The sequence below is a fragment of the Sander vitreus genome, chromosome 14 (genome assembly GCF_031162955.1).
Source record: "Sander vitreus isolate 19-12246 chromosome 14, sanVit1, whole genome shotgun sequence".
NCBI lineage: Eukaryota > Metazoa > Chordata > Actinopteri > Perciformes > Percidae > Sander > Sander vitreus.
In genome coordinates, this window is record NC_135868.1 from 16,955,330 (window position 1) to 16,969,774 (window position 14,445).

The following is a 14,445-nucleotide window of genomic DNA, read 5'->3' on the forward strand; positions in this document are numbered from 1 at the left end:
ATTTACTTACAGTATACTGTGGTACAGTATATAGTATATCATACAGTAATTGCTGTCAACATTTACATACTGTACTATAATGTCAAGAAAAGGTAATTACCTGTTCTCTTCTCTAAATCTTTGGATTATGGTGGACACAGTGAATCTACTGATGTTTGGTTGTACCCTTTGTCCAGCCTCCCTCATGCTCATACCATGGACAAGAACATGATCAGTCACAGTAGCTCTGATTTCATCAGATATTACTGTTCTTTGTCTTCGCTGACCACCTCGACCTCCTCTCACACAAACTCTTCCTCTCAGATTTCTATCCATTGTAGGGCCTCACAAACCAGTGCTCTCTGAACTGGCTTACTGTATATGTTCCCTCACATCATTAGCCACAAGTGTGATCAATTTTGAGTTGTTGTGTTCAAGTGGTGACACCTGTGCTTTAATTGTGTTTGACTTTTGTCACCTGTGCTCACCATTATGCAGCACGGGTGCAACACAATGAAAATGTGTTGGCAAGTTGTGTCTAAACAGGTGAAAAGTGCTTATGGTTTTGCCAAAAGAGTGATTGATTCAATCAGTGGGTTCAGGCAACTGAGCATTTGGTTCAGACAATAGGCTTTAGTGTTTTAGCAATTGAGAAAAACTGTAAAATGTTTGCATCTTCTCCTGTAGAGGGGGCCAACGCTCCTCTCTGCGAGTTCCTCTCTTTCACTGTTTGTGGAGAGAAAGTGGGTAAGATCTTCAGGTATTTTGTTAAGAACCTTTTCAGTCTCTTACTCTTACATACCAGTGGCTTAGAAAAAGCCTTAAATCACAGGCATTATGCAAGTACCTAGTACCTCTTCAACTTAATCACCTAACTACTGATAACAGGAGAAACTCCAGTCGTATTCCCTGTCATTTTACAATGCTTATTTAACTTTAAGGTAAAATGACATGGGTCATTTAGCTGGTTTTATAGTAGTTCTTCTAACGTTTTTTCCAATGTAGTGTACTTGCCTCTGATTTGTGCTCTTTAAATGATATGCAGCTTTAAAAGACTAAATCATAGCCATATTTTCTGGATTTACTTGTTTACTGTTGTCTACTATGTTTATTTAAAATGATGTATTTCCTAGATAAGACTAAATTTATGTGTGTTATTTCATAGCTGTGCTGCAGATGTTAGTCAAGTGGGAATTTATTCACTTAATGCTGGTAAGCAATAATCACAAGCATGAGAGCCTCTTTTCCATCTTGCTTGTACACTTGGAGCCCATTAAAAGTGCCTAAATGTAAAAAACAACAAACCTATAATTCTATTTTAAGATATCGCTTCAGGAAGATGCTTATGTACTGAATGTATACTTTGTCACACAATGAGACAGAACTGTAGTTAGAGTTGTGACGAAGTGTCTGCACTTTTGCTAAGAATATACAGTGCACACAGGCTGGTTTTCCTGTGAGTGCACATGTATTACTCCGGTGCGTTTCACTGATTTGTGCACTCTGTTTCTATTCGTCAGCATCAGACAACTGTATGCTGCTCTGTTGTGGTCACTTGTGTGGCTGTCCCTCAGGCTATGCAGAGGGACCAAGGAGTAGACAGTTGTTGGTGTCTCCAGAGTGCTGGAATGACAGATGGCTTCCTGATTCCTCTTCCTCTTCCAATTCTTTACCACCAACCTCTCCCTTTCGGTGTCAGAGGTCTGCAGCAGAGGACTTGGTTTTGGACTTGCGTCAGCCAAATCCTCCTCAGATGAGCACTTGTTACTCATGTGCTTGAGGTTTGATTTATGAATGGAAGTCATCAAGAGTACAGTTTTTGGCAGCAGAAGCAGATAATGGAGGAGACTGAATGAAGCAATTTGTGACCTTCCTTACAATTACCTTTGCCCAGGCTTTTTTTCAAAGGAGCTCTGTTAGGGGGAACAATCATATTGAAATAGATTGTTTTGATTGATTCAGAATGTGTACTCGCACTAAGATACAGTGGACATAAAACGTCCACACACCCCTGTTAAAATGCCAGGTTTTTGTGATGTAAAAAAATGAGACCAAGATAAATCATGTCAGAACTTTTTCCACCTTTTAATGTGACCTTCTGTATAACGTGAACAATTTCACAGGGGGGGGGGATAAAAAAAAACTTACAATAACCTGGTTGCATAAGTGTGCACACCCTTAAACTAATACTTTGTTGAAGCACCTTTTTTTTGGGGCATTTCAGCCTTTAATGGAAAGAACAGATAGATACGAAAGGGGAGAGGGGGACGACATGCAGGAAATCGTCCCAGGTCGGACCCGAACCCCAGACCTTCTGCATTGAGGCACACACCTCTATATATGTGCGCCCACTCTACCAACCGAGCCAACCCGGCCACTGTTGAACCACCTTTTGATTTGATTACAGCACTCAGTCTTTTTGGGTAGGAGTCTATTAGCATAGCACATCTTGATGTGGCAATATTTGCCCACTCTTCTTTGCAAAAGCGCTCCAAATCTGTCAGATTGCGAGGACATCTCCTGTGCACAGCCCTCTTCAGATCACACCACAGATGTTCAATTGGATTCAGGTCTGGGTTCTGGCTGGGCCATTCCAAAATGTTAATCTTCTTCAGGTGAAGCCATGCTTTTGTGGATTTGGATGTGTGCCTTGGGTCATTGTCGTGCTGAAAGGTGAACTTCCTCTTCAGCTTTCTAACAGAAGCCTGAAGGTTTTGTGCCAAAATTGCCTGGTATTTGGAACTGTTCATAATTCCCTCCACCCTGACTAAGGTCCCGGTTCCAGCTGAAGAAAAACAGCCCCAAAGCACGATGCTGCCACCACCATGCTTGACTGTGGGCATGGTGTTCTTTGGGTGATGTGCAGTGTTGTTTTTGCACCAAACATACCTTTTGGAATTATGGCCAAAAAGTTCAACCTTGGTTTCCTCAGACCATAACACATTTTCCCGCATGCTTTTGGGAGACTTGATGTTTGTTTTTGCAAATTTCAGCCAGGCTTGGGTGTTTTTTTTGGTAAGAAAAGGCCCCTAGCCCATAGGATAGAATACGGGAGATTGTTGTTACATGTAGCACACAGCCAGTACTTGCCAGAAATTCCTGCAGCTCCTTTAATGTTGCTGTAGGCCACATCCCCAGTTATAAGAGGGTGTGCACACTTATGCAACCAGGTTATTGTAAGGTTTTTATTTTTTATTTACCCCCCTTGAAGATTTCAGCTTGTTTTTCAATTGAATTGTTACTATTATAGGTCACATTAAAAGTGGAAAAAAAGTTCTGACATGATTTATCTTTGTCTCATTCTTTTACATCACAAAAACCTGGCATTTTAACAGGGGTGTGTGGACTTTTTATGTCCACTGTACATGGAATTTGGAAAAAGCCCATTTTGCCAGTACCACAGCAGGGACCTGAGTAGAACTGGAATCCCTTCATTTGCCAAATATAATGAATGTACAGTAATGTGCAGGAACATGGTAACATCTGTGCATATTCACTCACATAGTACAAGCCTAAAGGGACAGCGCAAAATTAGCTTTACTTGCCGCTCTAAACATATATTTATACTTTTATTGCAGTGTGCAGAGCATTGTATTGTGAGATAGCTGCACAGTGTAAGATGAAGGCACAAACCGTTATATTGGAAGATGGACATACTTTGTGGGGTTAAAGTTCCCAAAAATCATTTTGCTGGCACTATGAGTGGTACCTGTTTGTGCAGACAAAGCTTGCTGATACGTGGAATGGACTAAATGACCAGTAGGAAGATTATAGTCTGCTTCACAGAGGGAGGAAAGGGGCAGCAGTCTCAGGATTGTATGAATGTTTTGGGCGGCAAAGCTTGATCTCGGTCTTAATAGAAGAACAGTTTGGGAACAGGTTGTTCTTGAGGTGTTCATGGCCCTTGGCAGTCCTGCAGTTTCCCTGCAGTGATTTTAGACTAAGAAAAGCTGCTTCAGTGAGTATTGACCATAAGAGATCAGATTCACCAGGAACAGGTGAAGTTGCCCTTTTAATACAGTGCTCATGCTTTATGTATTCAACACTTAATAAAGTGACAGCGTTTCCATTCCTATTAGTTTGTGTCTGTAGCCTCTGAGTGCAGTATAAATATTCTATCCCGTTATTAAAAGGATTATTTATGGGCGCCCAGATAGCTCAGTTGGTAGAGCAGGCACCCGTATGTAGAGGTTTACTCCTCGACACAGCGGGCCCAGGTTCGATTCCGACCTGCAGCCCTTTGCTGCATGTCATTCCCCCCTCTCTCTCCCCTTTCATTTCTTCAGCTGTCCTGTCAAATAAAGGCCGAAAATGCCCAAAAAATTATCTTAAAAAAGGGTTATTTATTGTCCCCTGTGGTCATCTGTTATGCCAGACATGTCCTACAGAGTAAAAAAATTTTTATGTTGCCATTATATTGTATGCTAATTTGATACGTTGCACACAGCTGCAATTAAACTGATATTCGCCAGTCAAGGATCATATCTCTCTGGCAGGTCCTATAGGGCTATAATATCAACCAAGCCTGTGTCGTAAACAGTTGTGATATTCCAGGGATCTGTTGGAGCACTTGAACCTGTAAAGTGGCTGATTGTACCGTCACCCTACACTAATAGACCCTGCAGTGCTGTTTTACAATATCATGCCCATATCTTCTGTGTATAATGGTAAACAATTCCCGGTGGACACTATTTAAGTGGTAAACATGCACAAACAATACTGCTGGAATCTAACATTGTGTCTGGTATATTAATGCTGTCAGTAACTCCAATGGCCTTATATTGTTATTAGTAAAGTGAAGGATATGATCAATAATATTTTTGTATTTGTTGGATCCAATAAATGGACCACATCTGATGTCAATGAACCCATGTAATGGTTGTCAGTTGTGAAGTAAGTAAACACAAATGTTATGCTGGATTTGTCTTTTTTGCCTGTTCTTGCTTAATATGTCTTTATGTTTTTTTTAATATTGAGTTTTTTGTCTTTTGATTGTGTAACACTATTTTATTTATGGAAAACAATCCTAAAAAAGCTTTTGCTCTTGCTTTAACCCATTGTGTGTCCATTAAAGTGTGACCCATCAGCATCTACGATGAGAAAAAACAGACTATCATCCACATTTAACTGTGATGGAGACGTGACTCAAGATGCTGTAATGAGAGCAGAAGATAAATAGAAGGGGGGTTCCAACCATATCTGATTGGTTTGTTCACCAGCTGCTGAGTGAGATGGTGAAATGTGCCCACGCCAAGTCGCTCTGTTCCCCCTGGTGTTGACGCTCTGCCCTGCAGTCGCTCTCAATTACTCATAGATGATGCTCTGCTGTTTGTTTGCTCTTGTGTGTGTGTGTGTGAGAGATATCTTTGTGACAACGACATGGTGAACGGTGGATAAAAGATGAAACCAGAACAAGATTCTTTTTAGGGTGGTAAAAAATACAAAAGGAAAACAGTTGCCTTTTATCATATTAGAAAAGGTATCATTTCAATTTCAGCTGTTAAAGTGTACGACACTGCTGAAAATAATAGCATGGGACATTTGTACTCCACATGAGACAAGCTGGTTTCTGTCTCGCACAGGATGACATGCTCTGATAGAAAACTTGCCAGAAATCTTCACATTCTGACAAATGCTGCCTATACACCACGGCCTCTTCCTAGGAAAAAGAGAAGCGTTGCAGAAGGCTGTGATGCTGCTGTCTAGCACGGTCTCATCCTTTTGGGTGCTTCCCTGTGAGATATGCAGTACAAAATAGCGCTACAACATATCCCCAAATTCAGCAACTGCGCCCACGGAAACACTGCATGTTGTCGCAATCTCTTCAGACAGTGTAGGCCTAGTTTTTGATCTGGTGTGGCATACATGCAGCACTTCATTCCCCCACACCCCATATGTGTCTTTAATGATAATGCAAAACAAGGCTCCCCATGGAGATGCTCAGGCATCAGTTGTCGGGGAGCGGGAGGAACCATAGAAAGAGCGGCACCCATTCACACAAACACTGACAAAAGGCTATTTCCACACTGCATGTCTGTATAGTTTATGTAATCCCCAGTACCCAGAACGGCTCAGGAGCAGTGACTGCTGGCTGCATACATTAGATGACACACTTTCACTTTCAGGAGGGACTCCAGACGGTGCAGTAAACAAGTGAGGCCTAGATACAGAGACAGCATGCATTTCTTATGCACTGCCACTGCCTGGCATCTGATAAGGTGGATCATAAGCAGCAAGGCTTCCGTGAAGTCACTCCGTCTGTAAATTAGTTAAAATAACCACAACCAACTATTCTACAGTTCATCAGTGGTGTGTGAGCAATATTGCAGTGTTATTTGCTGGATCGTTTGTGTCATTTCCAATTGGCAGTTTTTCCAGGAAGGAAGGAAAAACAGCATTTAAGCTTGCCAGCTTCACTGTTGTGAAGAAAACCAAGAGAGATAGCCACAAAAAAAGTTAGATTTGAATGTAAGGTTTTTATGGTCCCGCGAAAACATACATTTAGTGATGTGAAACACAAAAAAAACACTAACGCTTGAGCAGTGAGCATGGAAAGAATAATCTGATACAAATGATGCACTCAGAATTTCTCCAAATACTTGAGGGGCCAACTTCACAGACCTGCCTCGACTTAAAGCCCTATTTCAGTTGAAAGCCTAATTCAGTGTAGGATCCATGGCTGTATTAAGAGAAGGATCAGGCTGATTTAATCCACGTCTGTGAAACCAGCTGATACAGCATCAAAGGCAGCTTGCTTGGTGTGTATTTGGCTCGAGTTACTAATGCTGTTTTTCAGTAGAGTTGGATCTCACTAGGAACTGTCAAGGATTGTCTTGGCTCTCCAAAATCTGATTCGGCTCAGAACAACCACACTGGACTGTTTTCACCTTCTGCAGTGCAGTGATTCCAAAATTCATACACACAGTGAAGACACCACTAGAACAGATTGATAATTTGCCAACTTTTCATTTTCTCATTAAAAGAAATGTTATGACCCTTTTCTCAATCTAAGGAGTTGAGTGTGAATCGTTAAAATAAGCTGAATATTTGTCTTTGAAGGTGACTGTGGATAATATCTCACCCTTTTCAATTACTGTAACTGTCAGTGTTAGCTGTAAATGAGTGGACCATAGTTATGTTAATGACATCAGTGGACTAGTCATTGATATGAGTCACTTGTCACTTGCTCAGACTTGTTAGGCAGATGAGTCTGACCTCTCTGTTGCAGACTGGCGATACAACAGGAGGTTGTTGATCAACCATCATGCTCGTTTTCTTGCTGTTCGTGATTTGTTTTAAAGGTCCTATGACATGCTGCTTTTTGGATACTTTTATATAGGCCTTAGTGGTCCTCTAATACTGTATCTGAAGTCTCTTTCCCGAAATTCAGCCTTGGTGCAGAATGAGCTTTCCTTAGGATGTGCCATTTCTGTGTCTGTAGCTTTAAATGCTATTGAGGAGGAGGGGGGGGGGCCTTGACCAACTGCCATGCTTTGCTTGTTTGCAAGCCATGATGTCTCTCTCTTTCTCAAAGCAGAGAAAGGAGAGGTAACCTTTCCCCTTATGACGTCATAAAGGGAAGATTCCAGATCGGCCCATCTGAGCTTTCATTTTCTCAAAGGCAGAGCAGAATACCCAGGGCTCGGTTTACACCTATCGCCATTTCTAGCCACTGGGGGACCATAGGCAGGCTAGGGGAACTCATATTAATGTTAAAAAACCTCATAAAGTGAAATTTTCATGCCATGCCATATTCAAGCTAGCGGCATGGGTCTAGGGATGGCAATGATGGTCAGTTGGTTGGTTCATCACTTTGGTCCAGACTGAAATATCTCAACAACTATTGGATGTATTGCCATTAAATTGGGCCCAGATAAAGAATCCTGATGACTTGGAGATCCCCGACTTTTCCTGTACTGCCAGCAGCAGGTCAAATGGTCACTTATCCTGAGTATTAGCTAAACATCTACTACATTGTGGGCACAAAACTGGCCCTTTAACCTTTTCCTCTAGCACCATCACCAGACCAAAATTTCAATTTATCCGATACTGGTTTATCTACGTGCAAAACTATACATATCAGCCTCGGCTGTACTTTGTGTTTAGTGATAATTGGCAAATGTTAGCATGCTAAGCTGGTGAACATGGTAGACACCTGCCCAACATCCGCATGTTGGTATTGTCGTCATGAACATGTCGCCATGCAGCATCTCTGTGCCTCAATACATAATCACAGAGACGCTGTAGACTTTTAGTTTTGTTACCCTCTATGTTCAGACAATAGGTTATAAAACAGACACAACTGGCTTTGGAGCACAAAATCTGCTTCAGTTTGAAATACAACAGCTGCCCAACTGTTGTTGGGCCTGCACTCGGTGGTTACTCAGTTACTTCAGCTTAGTTTAGAAAAGTGCTCTTAATCAGCGATCACATTTTCTTAATCATGATTCTCTGCATGATGTGAAATATAAGTTCTACAGCTGAGATACTGACTTATTTACAAGGGAGCAGTTTCTGTTGTGTTTTTCAATGACTTGATCAACTGGCAGGCACAAGGAGCTTGTTGGACAACATCTATTTTAATGGCTTTGATGACCATGTTTTTACGACCAAATCTAGACCAAAAAACTGCAGGTGCACGTTGCACATTTTATTCTAAATAGCTACATTTTAAAGTGCAGTATTTTCACTGGTTTTGCTGTTGTGATGCACAAGAATCGCATAATGCAGATCTTGTGTGATATTTATGGTGACACTGCTGATGTATTTAATTAATGAGAAGCATTTCCATGGTGAGAGAGAGAACAGTCACAGCACATATCACACTTGTCCGCTAAAAACTGGAGTCTGTCACTTTCTTCTCCCAAAGCGAATGGACATTGCAGAGCGTGGAAATATTGAGTATGTGTTATTTCTAATGTAGGGGCCTAGATTACAAAAATTGGGATACACATAGGAATCGAGACAACACTCTGTGTTGTGGTTTCTTATTTAGTGCACATTTTCCTATATGTTGTTTTCTATGTTAATTTTCTCATTGATTTTTCTCTACTGCGATTTCTACTTTATTTTCTTTCCCTGTCAGATGCAATGTTGAAACTTGTCTAAGAGCAAATCATATTTGGCAAAAATGATGTACTTTGCTAAAGACAACACTGGAGTCACATTGATTCACACTCCAACAGACTGTGATTTTTCCCAGCCTTCCCCTAACGTAGCATACATTGACAGAATACCTCTTTAATGCGTTCCTACGAGATAAAATGCTTCCACAGGCGATTAACCATTCCACCCCACTCCCATTCATTTCACTTCATCAGATTACTTGATTGCTTTCTAAATGGACTGCTTCTCCCCCAGGGAAATCTACTGTATGTATTTCCTTTGGACAAAATGAGACATCTGTGATTTATTTTTTCTTGCACACTGTGTTTTTAAGACATTCGATCAGCCTTCATTCCGTTCAGTCAAGTGTACCTCAGGTTTAGAGATATTATTAATCTTTTTCCAAACATTTTAAATTCAAGGCCAACATGGTGGACTAGAGCTGTTGTCGTGACTAGTGAAATGGGAAAGTATCACTGGTAGTTTACAAATGATGTAGACTGAATTAAACAGCATTCAGTTTTGACCACAAACTGACCATCGGCTATCTAAAGGCTGCCAGTCTGACTCTTGCTGCCTGCCTCACATACAGGACATGTGTTAAAAGAATAGCTTGAGATTTTTGGAAATATGCTTATCCGCTTGGACAGAGCCAGGCTAGCTGTTTCCCCCTGTTTCCAGTCTTCACAGTTTTTCTTCAATTGCTTACACACTAAAATTAAAACAATTAGCAAAACCTTACACTCAAGGAGCAAAACACTGGCCTAGATTTGCACAACTGTAAGCACATTGTCAGCTTCACACTTTTTGCAAAACATCACACACAGTGATTTGCAAAACACTAAACACACTTGTATGCATTTGACACAGACATTTATCATGATGTCATTTCCTTGCAATTTCAAAGCAAAGGCTTTCAAATGAACACACCCATGAACCAATTGGTTAAACACAGCCACCAGGTACGCAAACACATGATTGCTTAATTGTAGACACACCAATCAGGATTAAGCACTATATAAAGTGCAGCAGGTAAGTTCACCTGCCTTCAACCAAAATGGAAGGAGTCAGAAGAAGAAGACTGAGAGTGAGAGGGGGAATCCACAGAGAAGGAGAAGGAGGTAGAGGAAGAGGAAGAGGCCCAGCCAGAGGTAGAGGCGGAGGTGGAGGTAGAGGAAGAGGGAGCGGAAGACCTGAAGCCGGAGAATATGCTCAAACAAGAAGAGGACCAAAGTTATCAAATGAAAGTCGCGCAACACTGGTGGACCGTGTTGTGAACCACGGATTGATGCTGAGGGAGGCGGGAATAAGAGTTCAGCCAAATCTTAGTAGATATACAGTGGCATCTGTCATAAGGACATTTCGACAAGGAAACAGGTAAAAGAAAATCTGTCTACAGTTACAGTAATCAGCTGCTCATTGTATGCACCATATCAGCACTTTTGATACCCCTCCCTGTGACATTTGAGGATTGAGGGTCGAGAACGACAAGGAGGCCCATATTCACGCGAGGGTTTACGATCTCCGGCCCCAGGCCCAGGTACCACTCAATGAGGCCATGGAGGACGCCTGTGACCAAGTCGACGCCGCAGCTGTGCAAGGATGGATTCGACATTCAAGACAGTTGTCTTGCCAATGAGGATATTGCCTGTGATGTTGATGAAATTCTCTGGCCAGACCCAGCTAGGCGAAGAGATAATGTCTAGTATTTTCTGTACTTTTTCAGATCATTTTTTTGTTTGTTGTTTTTTCTGTGATTGTAACCTGTACTGGATACCGTATTTTATGTTTGTCTGTTGTTTGCGGAGCTAACAGTGTTATGCACACTACTGTAGTAGCATGAAAACTAGGACTTGTTTTGTTGTTGATTCTCCATGTCGACATGTTGACTGATTTGGGTATATGGAGATAAATAAATTATATTTTCCTCAGTCTGCGGCATTGATCTTGTGTAGTGTTTGATGAACTTATTGTATATTTGTACTTTCTTTGTGTACTTCATTTACAGTACTCTAATCACTGAGAAGTAGAATTGCTAAAAGTGTTTTAGGTTAACAACAGCAGTGGGTAACTGGTTCAAACGTAATTAAGTCAAATGAAACGTGTGTGTTTTATATGGTAACAAAATGTTTTTTATAAAATAGTGTATAGTTTTTGCAAGAGTGTTTCATTTTGCAAAGGGTCTGAGGTGTTCTGTTAATTGGGTGTGTGGTTGTGCTAACTGTGTGTAGTGTTTTGAAAAAGACGGTCCCTGTTTTCAAAATTGTGCTCAAGTAATTGAAAAAAACTGTAAGCTAACCAGCTCCTGGATCCCATAAGCCGTGAAGCCAAATCGGGCCAGGGTCGTAAAGTGGGGTGCGGATGGGGACCACACCCATTTTTGAACGCTGCCTTTATTTTGATGTCAACTACACATCTGTAAAGTTTTGTGACAGCATATTGCGACACTATCTCGGTGACAAAATCTAGCAGCGCACACAAACACCGAGCAAAGTACTCCAAATCGCCTCTGTGGTAGTTGCCGCTACAGTAGCACACACACACACACACACACACACACACACACACACACACACACACACAGCAGATAGTGATGCTGTCGTGCCTAATAATAAGTGTATTTTCTTCAAATATCAAACCACCACCATCTGCATCCCAACATGCCCCATCTCAGAACCAGGGCCACCTCAAGTCACAAGAACGTGGATCAACCATTCCTGAGCTAGATCATGAACAACGTAGATGAAAGGCTATACATAAACTCAGCAAAAAAAGAAACGCCCCTTTTTCAGGATACTATATATTATATAAATAACTTTAGAGATCTTCATTGTAAAGGGTTTAAACAATGTTTCCCATGCTTGTTCAATAAACCATAAACAATTAATAAACATGCACCTGTTGGAACGGTCGAAAAGACAGTAACAGCTTGCAGGCGATAGGCAATTAAGGTCACAGTTAAAAGAAAATTAGGAAAATAAAGAGACCTTTCTACTGACTCTGAAAAACACCAAAAGATAAACGCCCAGGGTCCCTGCTAATCTGTGTGAACCTGCCTTAGGCATGGTGCAGGGAGGCATGAGGACAGCAGATGTGGCCAGGGCAATACATTGCAATGTCTGTACTGTGAGACGCCTAAGACAGCGCTACAGGGAGATAGGAAGCACAGCTGGTCGTCCTTGCAGTGACAGACAACGTGTAACAAGACCTGCATAGGATCGGTACATCCGAATATCACACCTGCGGGACAGGTACAGGACGGCAACAACAACCGCAAGAACTGGCCAGTCTGGTGCAGTACATGAGGAGGAGGAGATGCACTGCAGTACTTAATGCAGCTGGTGGCCACACCAGATACTGAGGGTTACTTTTGATTTTGACCCCCTCTTTGTTCAGGGACACATTATTCCATTTCTGTTAGTCACATGTCTGTGAAAATTGTTCAGTTTGTCTTAGTTGTTAAATATTTTAATGTTCATACAAATATTTGCATATGTTAAGTTTGCTTAAAATATAAAAGCAGTTGAAAGTGACAGGACATTTCTTTTTTTGCTGAGTATATATGTTGTGCCCTTCACGTCTTTAAATACATCAGATACATTGTGTGTGTGCAGTATGTAAGAAGATTCACTGCATGTGAACGGACACCATGGAGACTTCATTTTAGCTGTTCAGAAATGTCTGAGTGAGATCTTGCGGCCTGATGCTGTTTTCTCATCGCTCTCCCAGGAGATGAAACAAGTCCAACACCTTGACGTGCTGCTGATTTAGAGTGCTAAAGACATTGACATTGCTTTTCACAGTGTATGATTAAATTGAATTTGGTCTTCTCTTGAGGGTATTTTTCACTTAAGGGGTAGTGATGCAGGTCAAATGAACAGATCCCTTGCTGTCTGGGTGTAGTCATGTGTGAATTAAACGCCTCATCACTTTGCAGAGGCGGTGTCAGCTGTGTAAGTTAATTGTGATGGTCGTCCACGTTTACAATATACACACAAGCATGCATGAGCCTGTATATTAAATACAACCTGACACAGCAGGCTCAGAAGTCTATTGTCCGTGCTATATTTCTTACGCAGCAGTGAGCTTGAGGTTACATATTCTGATCTTATTCTGAAGGAAAAAGCTTCTTTTTTTTTATATATAAATATCATTTTCCTGCCAGAGAATTAATTACTGTAGTCTATTAATCTTATCTGTTGGTGCAGAGGCTGTGGATAAGAAACTGGTGAGTAAAAAAAGTAGCAGGAATCAGTCAAGCTCCAAGCACAAGCATCAGAGAGCTGGCTAATGTTGTTTTAAGAGAGAAGCAGCACTTAGAGTTCTTAAGCTGTCGCCAAGTCTAGAAAAAAAAAAAAAACTATCCCTGCTTCTGCATAATTCATTACCTATGTGATGATGTGCTTGGTCAGACAGACAACCAACTATCCTGGTAATGGAAATGTAACTTAGATTGATGCAACATACATATGGTATTAATCATGAAAGTCACTGAGCTGATGCATTATCCAGTGTTGATAAAACAATAATCGGGGGATGTCTGTCGATGTTGTTACACTCCCACACAGGAGTTTTACTTTCTAAAACAAGTACTTATACAGCATAAGTTAGCTGACAGAAAAGATTAATACAATGGTCCAGGAGAGTATCAATCTTCTCATCTAATTCTCAGCAAGAAAGCATAAGTGTACTTCCCAAAATGTCAACGATTCTTTTAACAGTTTGTCCTTCGAACTCAGGTTTTTTTTTAAGATACATTTTTTATTATTTTTCCATTTTAAACATACAGAACAGACAAACACACTTGAACAAGAACAACCACCCACTCCCACCCCCCACCCTCTGCGGTCTCGAAGGAAAACAAAAAACAAAACAAACAAACAAACAAAAACAGAAATCACACCTTCCCTAATCGCTCTCCTCTAGTTCTTGTGATGCTGAGGTCATTAGGACTGATACTTGTACTGCTGCGTTTTTCCATAGGTTGATAGTTGACGATTTGGCTTTGTTAATCCTTGCTGTAGAGAGCTCAAGCATAACTATGTCTAGAAAATACACCAACCACTGTTTTATACAAAGAGAGTGAGCCAGCATTAAGCTATAATTTTCTTGGTCGCGGTTGAGCCGGCTATCCAAACTTTCTTCTGTCTCCCAAGCAGGTGTTATTTAGAGTCTTCATTAAGTAACAAAACAATCGGGTCAGTAGGAATTCTCAAACTCAGGTTTAAGTGTTGGAGTTATACAGTCTTCAGGGCCCTGCATAAGGTACACTGAATAAACCCTATTGAAAAGTTAGGTGTATGTTTCCCTACACAAGCAGCAGGGTATTCCTTGTGTAACACACACACTGTGCCAGCCTGG